Raw genomic sequence first — 21,051 nt, 5'->3', positions numbered from 1 at the left:
AAAAAAAAAAAAAAAGAAAAGAAAAGAAAAGAAAAAGAAAACCCGTGAGGGTAGGCATGAAATAAATAGCCCTTCATTAACTGAAAATTCATGACTAATCTATCATAGTACATGATAAAACAAAGAAGTTATTCTGAGAGAGTGGTTGATAGATAATACATTATCTCCTTTGGGGAAAAAATGCTAGCTTTGAAAATCTGAATACTTTCTTTTAACTCTACCTTAAGGAAATAAATCAAATATCTTCAAGCAAATATGTATATACACAGATATGAAATTCAAGTGTGGCTAGTAGAAGAATTAAGTCAGTTTCTGGAATTCTAGCTAATAACTGTAAAGACACTTAGGTTGCCTTTACACTGGTTAAGACAAGAAAAACTTAAAAAGAAAACTATATTAGACATAAAAATCTGAAAATATATTGGCTGCTTGGATGTCTATGTCTGGTTGCTGAGGCAGAATCACCAGTGATTTGATCCAGAAAGGTAAGTCTTAAGAAGTAGTACATATGTGCACATTTCAACCACTAACTGAAAAATCTATGGTAAACATTTTCCACAGGTAAAGTTCAGAAGGTTTTTGATAACTGGGAGGCAAGTTAAGGGTAACAGCACTGTCTAAAGCTTAAGGGAACTGGTAAGATGTCAAAATGTAATTCAAGAAATTTTTTAAAAAGATACTTCAAATAAAAAGCACACACTGCCGATTAAAAGTATCCATTAAAGGGAAGAAAGACCCTTCATCTGTATAGTTTTCTAGTGCAACTGCATCCAAAGTCTCAAGAGACAGTCAGTGATTCTTTAGCATGGGTTAACAGAAATAAATAAGAGTTAATTTGCTAAGACAAAATTCTTTCCTAATGAATCACTGCCCTTCAATCTGCTCTTTTATTTAACATTTACAAAGGTTGTTATTGACGTTTGCTGTATATCACTGCCAGGGGACCAAGCTGTGTCTGTGCTTAGAAAGAACACAATGGTGACAAGGCAGAGTTATAATCAACATAGAAGCTTGCCTTCCTCATACTGCCAAATATATCCTGGCCAAGCAACCTCATCCTAGACACTGCAGATCCAATTAAATTGATCATTGTACTGAATACAAGATAAGCTTTCTGCAATGCAAGAATTGACGAACAAAGTTAACAGACAAAAATGACTCAATGAAATTATCAACAACAAAACTTTATTTAATATGCCTTCCCCTGCTTATATGTCTATGGACAGACTACTGAAATATAGTCTCTTCACAAAATAAAAACAATTTTTATAAAATATCTGCAAGCTATGTTTGTAGACTATAAACCACTGTGGAAATTATACAAGTATTTTAATAACAGTTTCCTTATTAAGAATGGCAAGATTCTAAATGAAATTAAATGAGCTTTATCCAAAGTTGGGGGAAATGGTATTACAAATTTTAATTTACCAATAACAGAAAATGCTTGAGTACTATCAATGTGCCAGGTGCTGCTCTTTGCATCAAGCATGTCCTTTAAATCTCAAACCAATACTACAATGTAAGTATAATTACTATCCTCATTTATGTATTAAGAAACTGGCCAGGCACAGTGGCTCATACCTGTAATCCCAGCACTTTGGGAGGCCAAGTAGAGCAGATCACTTGAGGTCAGCAGTTTGATAACAGCCTGGCCAACATGGTGAATCCCTGTCTCTACTAAAGATACAAAAATTAACTGGGCATGGGGGCACGCGCCTGTAGTCCCAGCTACTCAGGAGGCTGAGGAAGGAGAATCGCTTGAACCTGGGAGGCAGAGGTTGCAGTGAGCTGAGATCAAGCCACTGCATTCCAGCCTGGGTGACAGAGCAAGGCTCTATCTCAAAATAAATAAATAAAATAAGAACCTGAAGCTTAGAAACAAGAGCCAAAATTTGATCCCAGATCACACCTGCAGGAAAGTAACTATAATCCATAATAATTAAGTTTTGCTCATTCATGGCAGAGCTTAAAATTATAGCAACATAAGAGGTTATTTTCTTTTCTCTTTAGAGGCTATTTTCTGTCAAAGTTAATAATATCTAATTTATATCTAATTTTTATTAGTAAAGAAGAGGCTAAAATCCTTTTTTTCTACTTATTTTATTGGGTTTTAAAGATGCTAAGAAGGCCAGGTGCAGTGGCTCATGCCTGTAATCAGAGACACTTTGGGAATCAGAGGCAGGAGGATTGCTTGAGCCCAAACTTGGCAACCTAGTGAAACTCTGTGTCTAAAAAAAAAACAAAAACAAAAACAAAAAAAACCAGCCAGGCATAGTGGTGCATACCTACAGTCACAGCTACTCTGGAGGCTGAGGTGGGCAAATGACTTGAGCCCAGGAGGTCAAGGCTGCAGTGAGCCATGATCGCACCACTGCACACCAGCCTGGGTGACAGAGCGAAACCTGTCACAAAAAAGAAAAAAAAAACAGGCGTTTAACAGTTGAATTTTAGCATAAGGCATGCTTTTCTACTGTGGCTGTTTTTCTCCATAAACAAAACTGTCATTAAAAGAACAAATCTACATGACATCATTAGCAGTTTAACACTGATGCCCAATGACGACATTTGGAAACTTTTAGTATTCAAATCAACTCACATCCAAAAAAGGGAGTAAATAAAAGTTTTTAATAAATTACTTCATTATACTGTCCCCAGGCTTCTTTTCAACTACTCTATCACAATTAACCAAAATACTTCCTTCTAAGCTATTAAATTATATAGAGGAAAAATAAAATAATGAAGCACTGTAAATCACATGAGAATGGCAATTATTACATAAACTATAATCTCCCAGGTGGTATGATCTTATAGCTCTCATATATCACTTAAATAATTATTAAAAGAAAATTTCTACTTAGAAAATATTACATAATAATATCTACTGCTGGGCTCAGTGGCTCACTCCTATAATTCCAGCACTGTGGGAGGCCGAGGTGGGTAGATCACTTGATCCCAGGAGTTTAAGACCAGCCTGGGCAACATAGCAAAATCCTGTCTCTACAAAAAACTACAAAAATTAGCCAGGCATAGTGGCATGTGCCTGTAGTCCCAGCTACTCAGGAGGCTGAGGTGGGAGGATCTCTTAAGCCTGGTAAGCAGAGATTGCAATGAGTCGAGATCATGCCACTGCTCTTCAGCAGAGCCAGAACCTGTCTCAAAAACAAAATAAAATAAAAATATATATCACAGTAAAAAATAAGAGATTATTTATTAACCACTGAGATCCATCACCTTATTTGAAAGTCAGCTACATAAAAAATCTAAAGTTTATTGATTACCTATGAAAACATGTGTATGTGGAACCTTGAGTCAGTACACATGATGGTTAAAATAGGCTCTGGAGTCAAGAATACCAATATTTCCTTATCACTCCTAATAGTGTCAAGTAAAAAGATACTTAATCTTGTCATGCTTCAGTTTCCTCATCTGTAAAATGGGATAATAATACCTACCCCACACTTTTTCCTAAGGATAAAATGAGACGATGTTATGGAAACAATCAGGACAGACTCCAAAACAGCAAGGAACTATGTAAATGGTAGTCTGGGAACTGGACAGAAGAGAGAAGGACAATGGCATTTTCTTCCTATTTTTCTGAGTTCAGGCCTGGAAGGAATATATCTTTGTTTTCCTCTTCTTTCTCATCTTACAACCTTCTTCTACTACCTAGCATCTCTCTGCTTACTCGGCGCCCTGGGTGCTAAACTCTTTACCACAGATCCCCTCTTTTCAGTAAATTGTCATCCATAGTACACCACATTCCAAAATGAGCAACCTTCCTCACTCAAAATTTCTCTGCTAGGAATTAAGCAATGAGGAACTTGACTAATTTATAATAATATATTAATATTCTGACAGATTATGTTTATCAATCCAAATCAATCACTAGTGGAATACAAGGCATTAGTGAAACACAATTAAAATTTAGGCAAAAACAGACAGTATGGCCTTTCCTAAAAATCTGACTACAGGCTTATGCTTTTATTTCTACTTACTACAGATTCTTCCAATATAATTCACATCTTTGCCAGGTCCTAAGTATTTTCAAAATAGCTTCTATGACAGTATGCAAGTAATAATAGTTGTTTGTAAGATGCTAATGCTACTAATATCACTGCCGCTTTCACCAAAAATTACTAGAATGTAATTCTGATGTTGAAACCTTAGAAATTATGTTTTTTCTTTATAATCAGAAGCTAACATCTAGACTAAAATACACTTATGTTTCATTTATTAGTTTATGTAGCTCACTCCATAAATAAATGAAGTACATTAAAGTTATTGCAACAAGAGAAACTAAAATTTTGGAATAGAACTTTGAACCCCTAATCTTTAATTTTTCCAGTTAAACGGTAATATAACCATTATCCTATGAGGTAAACAGAACCCAAAAGAATATTTATTTTCCAAAACTACAGTAAGAGAACAAATCTAAAAGTTCAAAGTACTGTCAGCCTAAACCAAAGCTTAATAAGATATTTAATTGTTTGAGAATTAATACTGCTGTTATGCAACACAGATATCAAAATAAAGATAGTTCCTGTTAATTTTCAATTTTCCTTCTTTGTTACTTTACAAAAAAACCAAAACAACACAGAACAACAACAACAAAAAAAACCCACCTCATTTTAGTCCTGAGTTTGGTTAAAAAAAAAAAAAAAAAACAGCTTTCATTCATTCACTTATTCAGTATATATTTATTAGTGCCTCCTTTTGGCAAGCCATTATGCTAGATGTCAAAGATATAAAACTATTTTAAACTCAAGCAACTCTGAAACCAAGAATGTTGTCTATTTGGAAATATGAACAATGAGATTTTGTGAAACTAGAAACAAATGAGAGGATTTCACGTATCCTAAAAATGCTTACAAAAGCTAACCCTTTCCATCCTACCTGTCCCACCACTACTTCCACTTAAAATAGTAACTGTTGATATAAACATTATATGTGGGGCATGGTGGTTCACACCTGTAATCCCAGCACTTTCAGAGGCCCAATTGAGAGGAATGCTTAATTCCAGGAGCTCAAGACCAGCAGGGGCAACAAACTGAGACCCTGTCTCCACAAAAAAATTAAAATAAAAATAAATCAGCTGGATGTGGTGATGTGCATTTGTATTCCTAACTACTCAGGAGGCTGAGGTGGGAAGATCACTTGAGCCCAGGAGGTCTAGGATGCACTAAACCAATACTCCAGCCTGGACAACAGAACAAGACCCTGTCTCGACAAACAATTACAATAGGTTAACCACCTATATTTTCTTCTACTAGCTGAAAACACCTTGGGATGACTGCCAACTACAACCATTTCCCCAAGTAACAAGCTCCTGATAGAGTAATAAATAGAACATGTAATATGCTCCTATGCCAAAAAGTAATAAATAATCACATATTACCGAAATAAACAAGATTTCAAAAAGGGATCACAAAAAAATTAGTTGTTAGGCTTAAATATGGTTCTCAAAATTTAAGCCACTCACTAAAGTTCTCCATCACTACTGAGAAGCTCCAAGATTCTATTTCAAGACTGAGGCCATAGCCAGGTTTCATCTCTAAATTTACTAATTTTTTTCTTCTTTTTGAGACAGGGTCTCACTCTGTCTCCCAGGCTGAAATGCAGTGGCATCATCATGGCTTACTGCAGCTTCTACCTCCTGGGCTCAAGCCATCCTCCTCCTTGTCTCACACTCCTAAGTAGTTAGGACTACAGATGTATGCCACCAAGCCCAGCCCAGCTGATTTTTTTGGTTTTGTTTTTTTTAAGTAGAGACAAGCTCTTGTTATTTTGTCCAAGCCGGTCTTGAACTCCTGGTCTCAAGCAATACTCCTCCCTTGTCCTCCCAAAGTGCTGGAATTACATGTATAAGCCACTGAGCCCAGCCTCCTTTTCAAAAGGAGTTCTGTATCTTCCAACAGATTAATGACAGTATTCCTTTCTTGAAAGGTAAGGGGGGTGTTAGAAAATGAGCATTAAAATAAAAAGAAAAAAGAAGCAAAAGAAAGGTAAGGGAGAGCCATTCAAGAAATGCTAATTTATTGAATATTGCTACAGTTCAGGCATATTGTAGATGATACAGTTATAAATATAAATAACAAAGAGACCCGCCCTCAAGGAATTTATAACTCATCAGAAAAAGACAGAGATGTACACAAATGTCTACGATAAAAGGTAGTAAGATATGCTACTCAGCAAGCTGCACAAATTATTAAGGAAATACAAAAGCAGCAGTGATTGCCTATTTCTGAAGCTACAGATGTCAAACGTAAGTTAATCTTTGATGGATAAGAAGAAACTCAATGTCACCTAGCAAAGGCAAAAACCTGTGAAGCTGAATATTAGTTCTAGAAAAAGGGAGTCACTGGGATATGGCCACAGTGCGGGGTACTTGGTAGAAATGAGGATGAGAAAAAAAAAACAGCGCTTGAGCTAGAAAATGAAGGTATTTAAGTGCTACACTAAGAAGCCTAGAGGCTGTATCTTAGAAGTAAGACACATAGAACAATGATGTGCAGGAGATCCATGATAGCTTTCTTGTCATGAAAAACTAGAATTCTTAACTGAAACTTAAAGTATTCAAACTGAAAATCATGTTTTAGTTAAATGAGTTTGGATTTTATTTTTATTCTCCTACTCAAATAAAATGCTCTATATTACTACAGCTTAATATGGAATATAATGTCTAGACAGTAATCTATTTTTATACTCATCATAAGCTTATTAAGTACAGAGTCTGAGTCTTTAGTAATTCTTTTGAAGGTAATGTCTTCTTCATCTTGATATTTCCCACACTCTTAAGCACAGGGTTTAGCAAATAGAAGTACTCAATAAAATATGAATATAGGAAAACTCTCATGAGAAAAATTATTATAATTTGTGCTATACCAAATCAATTTCACAAAAATGAATTGCCTGTCCACTGGTTTTCCACAAATAAATCTGGGCCGCCTACACCTTGCTGGAAGGATGGAACCTCAACTGTTATACTGCAGAAATACAGCAATCTAAGTGGCTCTATTGCAGCTTCTTTCCCTGAACATTTGTTGAGATCAAGTTGCAGCTGGGCCAGGCACAATCAGTCACAGTTAAGACAGCTGAGGGCATTCCAAAGAGTGGTGTTCCTTCCTCCACATTATCTGCCAAAGTAGTCATCCATCTTCAGGCAGAGCTAACCCAATGCCTGTCCTGAAAAAAACTGAATTGGCTTCTTTGTATTACAATCTTAGATCACTGGAAAGTCAGATCACCTGAAAATTCAAGTGAGACCAGGCCACACGGTTAGTCTTGCCTAGAGGATATTCCCAGCCCCAGGCCTGTCTACCCAAATCTAGAGAGCTAGGGCCCTCAGCTGTCAGCAGGATCATGTTTCTGGACTAAAAAATTTGGAGAACGATTCTCATTCCCACCTTCGTAAGACTGGATGAGGGGCAGAGGATTTCCTTTCCTTGTAAATCACATGAAAAATAAAAACTATACTCCAGAAATATTCCTGTGATCACTATGACGTTAGTTTTCTTTGGTAATCTAAAAGAAGTGGAGGAGACAGGGGTTAGCATCTTGTTCATAAGGCACTCTTGGGTAACTCTTCACTTTCTCCTCTTCCACTTAGAAACTGTTTACTCTATTCAAGATAAACAAACCACCCCGAGTGTGGTGGCTCATGCTTGTAATTCAGCACTTTGAAAGGCTGAGGTGAGTGGATTGCTTGAGCTCAGGAGTTCAAGATCAGCTTGGACAACATGGTGAAACCCATCTCTAAAAAAAATACAAAAATTAGCTGGGCATGCTGGCTCATGCCTGTAGTCCCAGCTACTTGGTGGGGCTCAGCCTGTGAGGCAGAGGTTGCAGTGAGCTGAGACTGTGTCACTGCGCTGCAGTCTGGGAGACAAAGTGAGACCCTGTCTCCAAAAGTAAACAAACAAACAAACAAACAAATCAAACCTACCTATTTCTCTGCACCACAAAGGCAAACTAAGAGACGAGACAAGAGTTGGGCCTTCTGTGGCTGACGGTTGTCATTGGTGATGCCCAAATTGGGCTGCAAGGCCTACTGATTAGTTCTATTCCCCTTTGTGTCATCTTTCCTCAACAACAATAGGCCAAGGACCTCAGTCTAAATGATCTCTCTTGCTTAGGTCTTAGAGAGAAAATGAATCGTCCCTACCCACAGTGATCCCAACATTTCTCTTTCATGAACGCAATGAATACCTAGAAAAAGCTGTAGGCACTATGTTTTCATAGAGTTTGGATGGAAACTCCCTGGGATCTGGACACTCCATGCCTCTGTCCAGGGAGAAATAACACATTCCTTCCACCAGAAGCCAACCAGAAGCCAATTCAGATTTAGCCACTTGTCACAAACTCCATCTTTAAAACAAGAAAAAAAGCTACAGTAGAGCAGGATCAAAGGAAGCCAAAAAAGAAAGGACAATAAAAAGATGCTTCCATTTCAAATCCAATGTATGGGACTAACAACAGGCACAATGCATCTGGGACAGGGTATAAACGTGTTCCTCACTAACTGGAATTCTACATTTCTGTGCTCTGACCCATTTTAGCCCAGGAAGCTCTGCCATTTGAATCTCCTACTACCATATCAAACCTTCCCCCCTTTTCACTTAACAAGTTAATTGAAGTTGGCAATAATTTGAAGGTAAAGCTTTTAGAGTGTTTCAACCTTTTTAATATCAGTTAGTACTCTAACCAAACACAGAGGCTCACTTTCAGTTTCCTCATTTGTATAATGAGATGAACCAAGTCCCTTTTTAGTTTTCAACACCCAATGTAGCCATTCTATCTAGGCCCAGCCCAAGCATCCTATAAAGATAGACTGAGCTTCCAAAAGAAAGGGTTTTGTGAAACTAGACAGAAAGCAGCAGCCTTCATTATTACTCTTGCATTATTTTCTTTCCTGTACACAAAAAAATCTCAGCTTCTTCAATTAAAGGCAAACTTTCAACCAAATTCGTAAGAGCCAGTCAGAGAAAATAAGTCATGAGCACCATGGAAAGAAGACTCCAGTTTCTCAAGTGGCAAAGCATTTGTTTAGATTCTGTATTAAAAATGAAAATGTGATACACATTAGGTCAGAACCTATTAACACAAGACAAAAAGATTCAGTGTCACAGTTTCGCACTATCTGTGACACTAATCTATTCTGCCAGCGCTTTCAAGGCAAAAGCACGGCTCTTTTCCCCGACTATGAAATATTTAAAATAAAATTCCTTAAAATAAAAAAATCTTAATACTCAGATTTGTTTTGAGCCTACCTTGATCACGTTAATTAAATCTTTCTTACCGTGTGCTTTACTGACCCTTAGAACCACTATCTTTCAAGGTAGTCAATTATGACCCTAATCAAATATGTTATACATTGTTATGCGATCACAAGAATGCATGCTGAGAAAGGTGTATCTTTACAAACTGCTGGGTAATTTAGGAGTCATTTTTACTTTTTTCAAACTTCTAGTTGATCTCCTATGACATTAAATGATCCACACACTTTCTCATTAGAAGTATTAGAACTGTTTGTGTCTTCAATTAAAATATTTCATCCATCATATACAGCTCAATAGCCATTTTAACCTCTTTAATTTGTTCCCTCACAAGTAACTGCTTTCTAGATAACTTATGTATTAATTTGCAATAAGTAGGAAATCTTTATGGCTGACTTAAATACAGCTCTGATTTATGGTAATATATAAATGATTTAGATAAGAATATTTAATGATATTTTAAAAATTCCATAACTTTAACATTTTTATGAAGGTGGAAAGTCCAATTAAGCTACTTCTGACAAGTTCTATGCATTTTTTTATATATACAGTGGTATCCATCTCAACAAAAACCTGAAATATTATATGCGATAACAGGTTAAGATAAATAATCTGAACTAGTTCAGTTAATGGCTAACCTAGGCCACAGGTTCAAGTTAACTACTATAAGAACAAATTAAAATCTCTGATATTAAGACAAGAGAAACAGAAATTCTAATACAGAAAAAGGAACAAAATACAAAGAATTGCAAAATTATTTAAATGCCACAGAAATTAACAGATATCCTATTAACACAATATTAATAATTATTATTGTGCAGACTTCTGCCTTATGAGAAATAAGAAATATATATATTTTTAAACACCAGATGTCTTATTCCCTTCCTAAAACAGGATCTCAGTACCTTTTCAATAGCTGACATCTTGGCCCTTCTAGCTTTCTACAGCTGACCACACACACTGAGGCACAGCGACAAATGCCCAGAGAAAATAGACCCACTAGGGAAAACTGTACCCTGCTTAGCTTTGCATGCATCAGTGGCCTTCACTGTGGATAAATATATCCTACAGCTAGATTAACTGACACACTGAAGCAAAAAGGGAAATTTGAGATTTAGCCACTTCATCCTGAACCTCTTTTTAAGCAAGGGGAGGTTTATTTTTACTTCAGATTTAACATAAACAACAACAAAAACCTGTCCTAATGACTCATCCTCACTAATAATACTAACCATTTGAAAAATATTTCTGAAAACTTTAAATTTATAATGTATCATAGCTTATTATGATTTTAAAAGAGCCATAATTATAGGTTTTGTTTCGCAGACTACAAAATTTTTGACAACACAGGAAAAAATATATTTCCACGTTATTGGCTCTTTGTATACATTTAAAAAAAAATAGTAGAATCTTTAAAACAGTAGATAAAAAGAGCAGAATCTTTAAAAAACCAAAGGGAAGTTATGAATTAGCTCACTAACATTTTTCTCAACTCTATTTCCAAGAACCCACTCCCACCCCACAACAATGTCCCTCACCCCCACATCAAGAGCCTCCAAGCCAGATCTCCCTCAAAGGAGTTGTTTGCCTAAAACACCCAACCCCGGGGACCATCAGAACAACCTCACCCAGATTCTCAAACTCTTCCTTTGGAGCCAGTTTCCTCTGGCTAGTAAAAAACTGAAATTGTGTGAGTTTCCTAAGAGAACTATCATTTTAGGGAGAAAAAGGATCTGATTGAAATTATAAAAGACAGTCAAAACTTAATTCTCAAACTCCATTTCTCACCCAAGTCAACTTGAGGACAGACCCAGATATAATTTGTTTTTGTGTCTTTCTATCATCTTGCCTCTAGGGTTGGGGTAGGGAAAGAAGAAAAGTGACAGGAATCAGCCCTAGGTAAAATTTTATCACTAAGGAATTAACTGAGATGTTCCAGTGTTTTTCTCCTCTACTACCTTTCCTTTACCCCAGACATCAGTATGTCTTCTTACTAGGATGTTTTATGTAAATACTAAATTCTGAAATACAGATTATCTTGATTTTCGAATATTCTCAGGTTGTCGATGGTCTTTGATGCTTCCCATATCCTAATGTCCAAAGGCACAAGAGTGCTCTGCACTCAAGGGAAAGCACTAAATGTTGACCAAAAAGCTCTTCTCACTTGCTAATATCACTCATTAGAATTGCAGTTTCTTATAAATAAAAGTTTAAAAATATTCTTGACTTCGAAATCCACAAATCTTCAGTATTTATTTATTTATTTTTGAGGTAGGGTCTCACTCTGTCACCAGGCAGGAATGCAATGGCATAATCATGGCTCACTATGTCTTGACGTCCTGGCTTAAGTGATTCCCCAACCTCAGCCTCTGGAGTAGCTAGGATAACGGGCGTGCACCATCAACACAGCTAATTTCTTAAAATTTTATTTATTTTATTTTTGTAGAGACAAGGTCTCCTTAGGTTACCTAGGCTGGTCTTCAACTCTGAGCTCAAGTGATCCTCCTGCCATGGTCTCTGAAAATGCTGGGATTACAGGTATGAGCCACCATGCCTGGCCAATGAACCTACATTGACACATCATTATCACCCAAAGTTCATAGTTTACATTAGGGTTCACTCTTGGTGTTGTATATTTTATTGGTTTGGAAAAACATATAATGACATAGATCTACTACTAAAGTATTATACAGATGTAGCTTCGCTGCCCTAAAAATCCTATTCATCTCTCCATCCCCCTTAACTCGTAGTAACCACTGATCACTTTTTACTGTCTCCATTGTTTTGCCTTTTCCAGAATGTCATGTAGTTGAAATTATACAATATATACTCTTTCAGATTGGCTTCTTTCACAGAGTAATCTGCACTTAAGGTTCCTCCATCTCTCTTCATGGCTTGATAGTTCATTTCTTTTTAGCAGTGAATAGTATTTCACTCTCTGAATGTACCATGATTTATCCATTCACCTACGAAGGACAGGTTGGTCCTTTCCAAGTCTGGCAATTATGAACAAAGCTGCTAAAAACTTCTATGTGAATATTACTGTGTGGATTAATTTTCAACACTGTTGGGTAGATTCCATGGAACACAACTGTTGGACTGTATGGTAAGAGCATGTTTTGTTTTGTAAGAATCTGTCAAACTATCTTCCAAAGTGACTATACCATTTTGCAGTCTCACCAGCAACGAATGAGAAGTCCTATTGCTTCATGTTGTTAGCAGCATTTGGTATTGTGAATGTTTTGGATTTTGACTGTTTTAATATATGTGTAGGGATATCTCATTGTCTTTTAAATTCATAATTCCTTAATAACATACAATTTTCAGCATTTCTGCATAGGCTTATTATCTTTCTGGGTGAGGTGTCTGTTCAGGTCTTTCGCCAATTTCTTAACCAAGTGCAAGTTTTCTAATTGTTACATTTTAAAAGTTCTTTATACATTTTATATACATATAAAAGTTCTTTACACATTTGTATGAGACATGTCTTTTCCAAATATTTGTATATGCCATTCTGTGGCTTGTCTTTTTCATTATCTTGAGCAATTTACATGCACATGGTAATAATAGGCACAAAGTACAAAATACAAAAGGGTATACAGTGAAGTTTCTTTCCCACTTCTGCCTGCCAGAAGTTCTCTTCCCAGGGGGCAATAATCATTGGTGATTTCTTGTATATTCTTTCAGAGGTACTCTATTCAAACAAAAAAGTGCCTGCTAATTTTTAAATAAACTTTTTATTTTGGAATAATTTTACATTTATAGAAAACTGTCAGTAAAGAAAATTCCCATATCTCATCTAATTTCCCCTACATCTTACTTAACCATGTTACATTTGTCAAAACTAAGAAATTAACATTAGAGCATTACTATTAACTAAACCCAAGACTTTATTAGAATTTCACTATTTTTCCACCTATGCAATTTTCTTTCCAAGGTCCAATCCAAGATACCACACTGCACTCTAAAACACCACACTGCATTTAGATATGTATCATTTCTTAAACAAATTAGAACAAGTTTCTCTGTGCTTAGCCTTTTTTATTTAATGTAACTCAACACCTAAGGATAGGTCATGAACACCTAAAGATATGACTGTGATGGCTGTATAATATGCCATGTATGGATGTGGAGTAATTATTTACTTAACCTTTTCTCTAATTTCTGGCTGCTTTGGTGGTAAACAGGAATTGCTGCTGTTTCCTATGTGATCTGCTTTTTATGCCTATGCTGACAGTAATCAACCACTTTTTAAAAACCCCTTATAACGAACATAACAACTCAGATTTATCAAACACTTTATAGTTCATGAAGCGGCCACAATGTTCAAGCCAACAGTCCTGTAAACTTCCACTGATGTCCCGATCATGCAAGTGAGAAAAGTAAGACTGTAAGTGACTTGTTCAAGAGCATAAATAAAGACCAAAGCAGGGTTTTTCACTAAAAACTTTTCATGGCTGAGCTCACACCTGTAATCCCAGCACTTTGGGAGGCCAAGGCAGGCAGATCACTTGAGGTCAGGAGTTCGAGACCAGCCTGGCCAACATGGCGAAATCCCACCTCTACTAAAAACACAAAAATTAGCCCGGTGTGGTGGTGTATGCCTATAATCCCAGCTACTTGGGAGGCTGAGGCAGGAGAATTGCTTGAATCAGGAGGTGGAGGTAGCAGCAAGCCAAGATCACACCACTACACACCAACCTGAGCAACAGAACAAGACTTCATCTCAAAAAAAAAAAAAAAAAAAAATATTCTCATAGCTCCACACAGGGAATCCAGCTGAAGAATCAATGTGCTTAGCACACTCGTCTAAGTACTAAGATTGTGTACTTAATATTGCAACAACTATCTTATTAAGCCTCCCCAAAAAAGTCTGTATTTTTGAATTTTGTAGCTAAACATTTTTTTCTTCCTCTCATCTTCCAATTATTTTTATAAAATAGTCTTAATTTCTGTATAAATGTAATACATGCTCATTATGAAAATCTAGCATATTTTCACACATATGGTGTATCTCCTGATACTTCCAATCAGACCAATGTTGACTTTTTGATATTATTCTTTCGATTTTATAATCTACACATATTGCAGTAACACGTTACTCTGCCTTTCCACTATGAAATGCTGTGGAAAAATCATATCACAAAGTATTATTTTGAAAAGTAAGTGTTTTTTTGGTTGTGTTTTTGGGACAGAGTTTTGCTCTGTCACCCAGGTTGGAGTGCAGTGGTGCGATTTTGGCTCATTGTAACCTTTGCCTCCCAGCTTCAAGGGATTATCCACCTCAGCCTCCTGAGTAGCTAGGATTACAGGCACCCACAACCACACCCAACTAATTTTTTTTGTTGTTGTTGTATTTTTAGTAGAGACTGGGTTTTACCATGTTAGTCAGGCTGGTCTTGAACTCCTTACCTCAAGTGATTCACCTCTCCCAGCCTGAAAGGTAAGTTTTAATGAGTGCAATGTTATCCATCATACGACCATATTATAACTTAATTAGTTCCATACTGCTGGACATTTGGGTGATGTTAATTTTTCTTTATAAAATACTGTGTATGACAAGCATTCCTGTATACGTATCTTTATGTGTATTTTCAATTACCTTCTTGGGTTAAATTCCATTGTGGTAGAGCTAAGATACAATGTCTTCTTTTACTAGGCATAAAAATCCATCTGCCTAAGTGTGTTTGGGACTGTTTTCTCTATACAATTTGCATTTAACTTTTTCAAATATACATTTAGAAAGTAGCTGGCACCACAGCAGGTGCCATTGCACCTGGTTAATGTTTCAAAAAATGTTTTGTAGAGACAGGGTCCCAGTTAAACCCTTTAGACAGAAGACAGCTTTAAACTGAAAATGAATAGTATATAATAATCAGAAAATTCCTCAAACACTAACCATTAATCACTGAACATGACATTTTAAAAATACGTATTTTATAAACTGCATCAAAATCCATAATTTACATTTATCTTACAAAAAATATTTATACATATGCCTAGAAAAATGCTATATTTTTATTGCACATACTCTTTGGAGAGATTTCTCATGTTGGATAGCACAGATTCACTACAGCAACAGTGTATTTTTTTCATTAATGGGCTATTCTCACACTTCCTCTCATCATAGATTCCCTCGACACTCTTTACAGCTGTTATCTGAAGGCTTCTCTCTACATTAGGCTGCTCAATAGTGACGTGACTGCCCAAGTGCCACACCTCTACTGAGAAGCTGAATTTTCACCTATTCCTCTCCCAATGTACACTAAAGCTACAATCTTATATTGCTATCTTAAGAAGTAGGTTTTTTCTAAAACACTTTTGATTATAGAAAAGTAAGGGAAACATAGGATTTCAGATGCAGTAAATTTGGTATTTTGCCTAAAAATTTGCCAATATCATATTTGAAAACAGAAAAACAACTCACCTAGTAAGTTACCATTCTATATAGAGCCAGAATAGCTCTAGAAACTTTAGAAATAATCTACCACCACAACCACCAACCATCATGTCTGACTGTTTTTGAAATAAAAAAGAAAAAACCTGGTACTTTCCATACAATTTCACATATATAGCTTTTTTGTTTTAAAGACAGAGTCTTCCTCTGTCACCTAGGCTAGAATGCAGTCACATGATCTTGGCTCACTGCGACCTCCAGCTCAAGGGTTCAAGTGATTCTCCTGCTTCAACCTCCCTAGTGGGATTACAGGCACATGTCACCATGACCGGCTAATTTTGGTATTTTTAGTAAAGATGGGGTTTTGTCATGTTGGCCAAGCTCATCTCAAACTCCTGACTTCAGGTGATCCACCTGCCTCAGACTCCCAAAATGCTGGGATTACAGAAGTGAGCCACTATACCCAGCCACCATATATATTAATTCTTCAACAAATTGACAGAGTTACTACTATTTGAAGTATTTTCGTTAAATTACCTTAAGCAAGACTGGCAAATACAGCCTGTGGAGCAAATCCAGGCCACCAACTGTCATTTTTATAGCCCCATATCAACAATATAGGAGTACTTATATAGCTATATAAACATGTAAGTAGTTGTATGTTTATGGCTTAGTTCGTAAACATGTAGCTACTTACATGTTTAACTAGCTATAAAAGTACCTATGTGATTATCATTGATTTTGTATGCTGGGCCACAAACCTTAGACTATTTACTATCTGACTCTGTGTTAACAGTTTGCTAATCCCTAATTTTAGGGACAAGCGTGGAAACGTATGTAAGAGAAGTTAACAAAATTTACAATTAACTATAAATAAACTCATTGATTTAATTTGCTGGGAAGTGGCCTTGTAATGTACTTCCTTTTAACTGTGACTCTCTAGAAATTTCATGGAATTTGGGAAGTGTGATAATCCTCCAGAAGTATACTCAAACTGAAAAACAAATATGTAATACAAGGAAGACTGTGGAACTACCAACCCATACCACGTACATGGAAAATGCCCAAATAAACATTTTTCAAGATAAAGAATTATTTAAAAACTCAGCCCCCTATATATTATGTGTGTGTGCGTGTGTGTGTGTGTGTGTGTGTGTGTGTGTGTGTATCAGAATGTCCTGAAATACAGGTAGAATGGCAAGTTCAAGTGTTCACAGAAACCTAAAATCATGGGCCAGTAATGGTGGCTCATGCTTGTAATCGTTGCACTTTGAGAGGCCAAGCCTGGAGGATCTCTTGAACCTGAGTGTTCAAGACCAGCCTGGACAACACAGCAAGACCCTGTCTCTACAAAGAATAATTTTTAAAAAATTAGCTGGGTGTGCAGTGGCACATATGTGTAGTCACAGCAACTTGGAAGGCTGAATGGGAGGATCACTTCAGCCTGGGAAGTTGGGGCTGCAGTAAGTCACAGATGTGCCACTACACTCCAGTCTGGGCAACACAGCAAGGTACTGTCTCAAAAAATAAAAACAAAAAACAAAAACCACTACCACCAAAAAAAGAAAGAAAAGAAAGACCTCTCTAAAATCTAAAATCACAAATAAAAACAACAAATCCCAAACTGGAAGTCATAAACACCATGAGTTATGAAAGGTAAAGGTTGAATTTTCTAAGAAAAAAAAAGAAGCTGAGATGTGGAAATAAGGCGATTACAAAAATTATAAACTGATACTCAAAATAACCAACTGTTTTGTGGGGCTTCACTTAAAATGTGAGGCTTATTCAACTATAGCAATGTAGTAAAAACCTATACAATTAAAGGATCAAGATGCAATGGAAATCTTCAGACAACAGTAATAATTTGTACAATTTAAACCAAAGCAATTCAGCATATGCTTTCAAATTTTTCTAAAAAATTATTTTGGTGGCGAATTGAAACTTATGTAAATACCATGACCACTAATCAAGCTGCCTCTAATTCTTGACTTAGAAAGAGGTTCTAGAGTTTTCACGGTATGAGGAGTACCAGTAATACCGCCCCCTACTTCTATTCTTTACAACATATTACTTCTCAATACTCCCAATTGAGAACCACTCAGGTAGATGATAGCTAAGGTCCATTTCAGTTCAAACATCTATGAGAATTTTAAGGTTAAAGTATTTATTTTAAATAAAACATTCTGAAAGCCTTTATTAAATGATGAAGGTATCATCTTTACTATAAGAAGTGAGTCTGGGCCAGGTATGGTGACTCGTGCCTATAATCCCAGCACTTTGGAAGGCCAAGACAAGAAGATAACTTAAACCTAGGAGTTCAAGAGTAACCTGGTTAACACAGCAAGACCTCATCTCTACTTAAAAAAAAAAAAAAAAAAAAAAAAAAAGAAAGAAAGAAAGAAGAAAGGAGCAAGGAGAAGGAGGAGGAAGGAAAAAGAAGAAAAAGGAAGAAGGAGGAGAACAAGGAGAAGGAGAAAAAGAAGAAAGAAGAGGAAAGGACGAGGAGGGAGGAATCTGAAATGTGGGAGAAGGGGGAGGGGGAGGCGGCTAATCTGAAATGTTACCACAGAGGAGGTATGATCTGTTAATGCTGCTCTAGGACTTTTCCTAATCAAAACAGTGTCCAAAATTCTCCGCAGTGTGCTATGGTGTGCTTCTGAAATTCTATGCATATAGCAGAACTGTAAAGTTACAAAAGCTCCTTAAAACCAATCTTTTAGGCCGGGCGTGGTGGCTCAAGCCTGTAATCCCAGCACTGTGGGAGGCCGAGGCGGGTGGATCACGAGGTCAAGAGATCGAGACCATCCTGGTCAACATGGTGAAACCCCGTCTCTACTAAAAATACAAAAAATTAGCTGGGCATGGTGGCGTGTGCCTGTAACCCCAGCGACTCAGGAGGCTGGGGCAGGAGAATTGCCTGAACCCGGGAGGCGGAGGTTGCGGTGAGCCGAGATCGCGCCATTGCACTCCAGCCTGGGTAACAAGAGCGAAACTCCGTCTCAAAAGGGAAAAAAAAGAAAAAAAAAAAACAATCTTTCTCTTGTTCTCTAGTAACCACGTAGCCACAGCCCCTGTCATCCACCTCACTACAGGCAGAACTCAGAACATCTGGTCAAGAGTTCATGTTCACTTGGCTAGAACCAGACACAAAAATGGGAGGATTCAAAGAAGAACCATTTATCAGATCTATGTAACTGGCCCACTATAAAATAATAAGGATCCCTAAAGATGACTACTGATTATAGACAATGCACACTCAAGTGACAATAAGGAAATGGATTGCATAAACAAATAAAAATAAAGTTGTTCTACTTCATTTAAGTTCCTAGAGTCTGTAAGGATGCACAGTTAAATCAATGTTGTGAGCTCAAGAAAAAATCCATTACACCAGACAATTTAAAAAACAAACAAACCACCTCTGTGAACTATCCTCTACAGATAGTACAGCTTTCTCAAGCTGAAGTTGATCACTTTGATCAATCTTTTGCTGAATATCCTGTAATATAAACAAAACAAACCCACTATAAGTTGAATACTATAAAAAAGACTGAAGATTTCATGAAGTCCATGAAAATGATGTTAAAGAACCATTTAATCATATATAAAATCACTAATGGGTTAAGATCTGAGTTAGACTCAGTGGGTTAATAACTAAGGAGAAAAATCAGTAAGATTCAAATGTGAAATACAGGACACATGTACTACCATATAAATTTTCGGAGAAAAATACACCAAAAAATCTAATTCTTTATTTACTCTAAGACCTAGTGAATAATACATAGCTCACTTTTTAATACTATATTGACTTTAGTTTTAATTTTTAAAAGTTTTTTTAAAAATTCAAATAAAACATTTTTCCCTATATTTTCTGAAATCCTAGTTACACTTTCAAGTAATTCATTCTAAGATAAATTCTCCAAAGATAAGCAGGATCTGAGTCCATACAGGAGTACTCTGGAAAGTGTCGGATGTCTTTGAAACCAAGCTATTAGTATTACTTTGGTCTCTCTCAGACTGGGTAGAAAAGAAGCCTTCAGGTCATCTCTGGCTCACAGGAAGAGCTACAGAGAATGGCTATCAAAATTCATTCCAATTATGGAAAGAGAACTGCTTTTTAGGCTGTAGAGGCAGGGCAGGGTCATAGAAAAACATGATACTGCCAGGGACAGAATGTTATAAATTAAGTGCACAAGTCCACTGAAAGAAAACATTCCATACCACTAAGGAATAAGGTGCCTTACAATACAGCAACCCAGAAGAACAATTTAGAGCAATCTGGATATACTGGAGTGAGAGATCCAAGAGAAGGAAAGACCAGAACACTGTACTCCTACCTTTTCCCATTTCTCAAGTCTCCTCTCCTTGGCCCAATTTGCCTCTCTAGTTCTATCTTATTCTTTCTTTCTTTATTTTAAATAAAAATTATGGAACGCTTCACAAATTTGTGTGTCATCCTTGCACAGGGGCCATGCTAATCTTCTCTGTATCGTTCCAATTTTAGTATATGTGCTGCCGAAGCGAGTTAGTTGTATCTTACTCTTTCAACAAAATATTCCTAAGGTGAAAGAGGGAGGCTTGATGACACTATTTAAATCCCTAGGTCCCCCATGCTCCAAATCAATCTACTTCAAGCCTTCTTAGATAAATGAGTTAATAAACACCACTTTGTGTTTAACCTGATTTAAGTTACATTCTGTCACTTACAACAGAAAGAGTACTGACTGGATTAAATGCTGCCCACAACAAAACTTTTCCTGATCACCTCTGGTTGTGCCTGAACGTAATCTCTTCTGAATGTCTGTAAGAATTTATCCATATCACTGACATTCTGCCATCCATGATAATTATCAAAACCCTTATCCCTCTATCACACTAAAATAATAAAGTCTATAAAGATAGATGGAATATTATTCACTTTAATATTTCACCATATAGTACTTTCACATGGTAAAGGGCAGAAAAAATGGATAAATGAATATATGAAAAAGATGGAGGAAGGTATTCCACAACTCAGACTAGTTAATGAGAGTTAAGCAGCAGTGAAAGAAAGAAAAAGATAGCAGAGCTATAATGTAGAAAAAGGCAGCAAATGAAACAAGCGGTTGAACACAAGAAGTTGAAAAAAGGTCAGGGGAAGCAACGTAGTACAAAGGGACTGTGCACTAATTAGAATCAAGAGATTAAGGGCCATGTTTCTTCTTTTTTTTTCTGAGACGGAGTCTTGCTCTGTCACCTAGGCTGGAGTACAATGGCATGATCTTGGCTCACTGCAACCTCTCCAACCTGCATTCAAGCAATTCTCCTGCCTCAGCCTCCAAAATAGCTGAGGAGATTACAAGAATGTGCCCCCATACCTGGCTTTTTTTTTTTTTTTTTTTTTTT

General features: G+C 36.6%; 1 protein-coding gene and 1 non-coding gene across 9 annotated transcripts in view; both read right to left on the bottom strand.

Annotated features, from left to right (window-relative positions):
* The window catches only part of TCF12 (transcription factor 12), a 370,574-nt gene that overhangs the window by 177,099 nt on the left and 172,424 nt on the right, over positions 1-21,051 (bottom strand). The window lies entirely within an intron of this gene.
* On the bottom strand, positions 20,088-20,190 carry LOC119468835. Its single transcript, XR_005197607.1, has one exon. It is a non-coding gene; the product is annotated as a U6 spliceosomal RNA (small nuclear RNA).

This window comes from Cebus imitator, unplaced genomic scaffold, assembly GCF_001604975.1.
Source record: "Cebus imitator isolate Cc_AM_T3 unplaced genomic scaffold, Cebus_imitator-1.0 Scaffold501, whole genome shotgun sequence".
In the NCBI taxonomy this organism is placed as follows: Eukaryota; Metazoa; Chordata; class Mammalia; order Primates; family Cebidae; genus Cebus; species Cebus imitator.
This window is presented reverse-complemented; position numbering and strand designations above follow the sequence as displayed.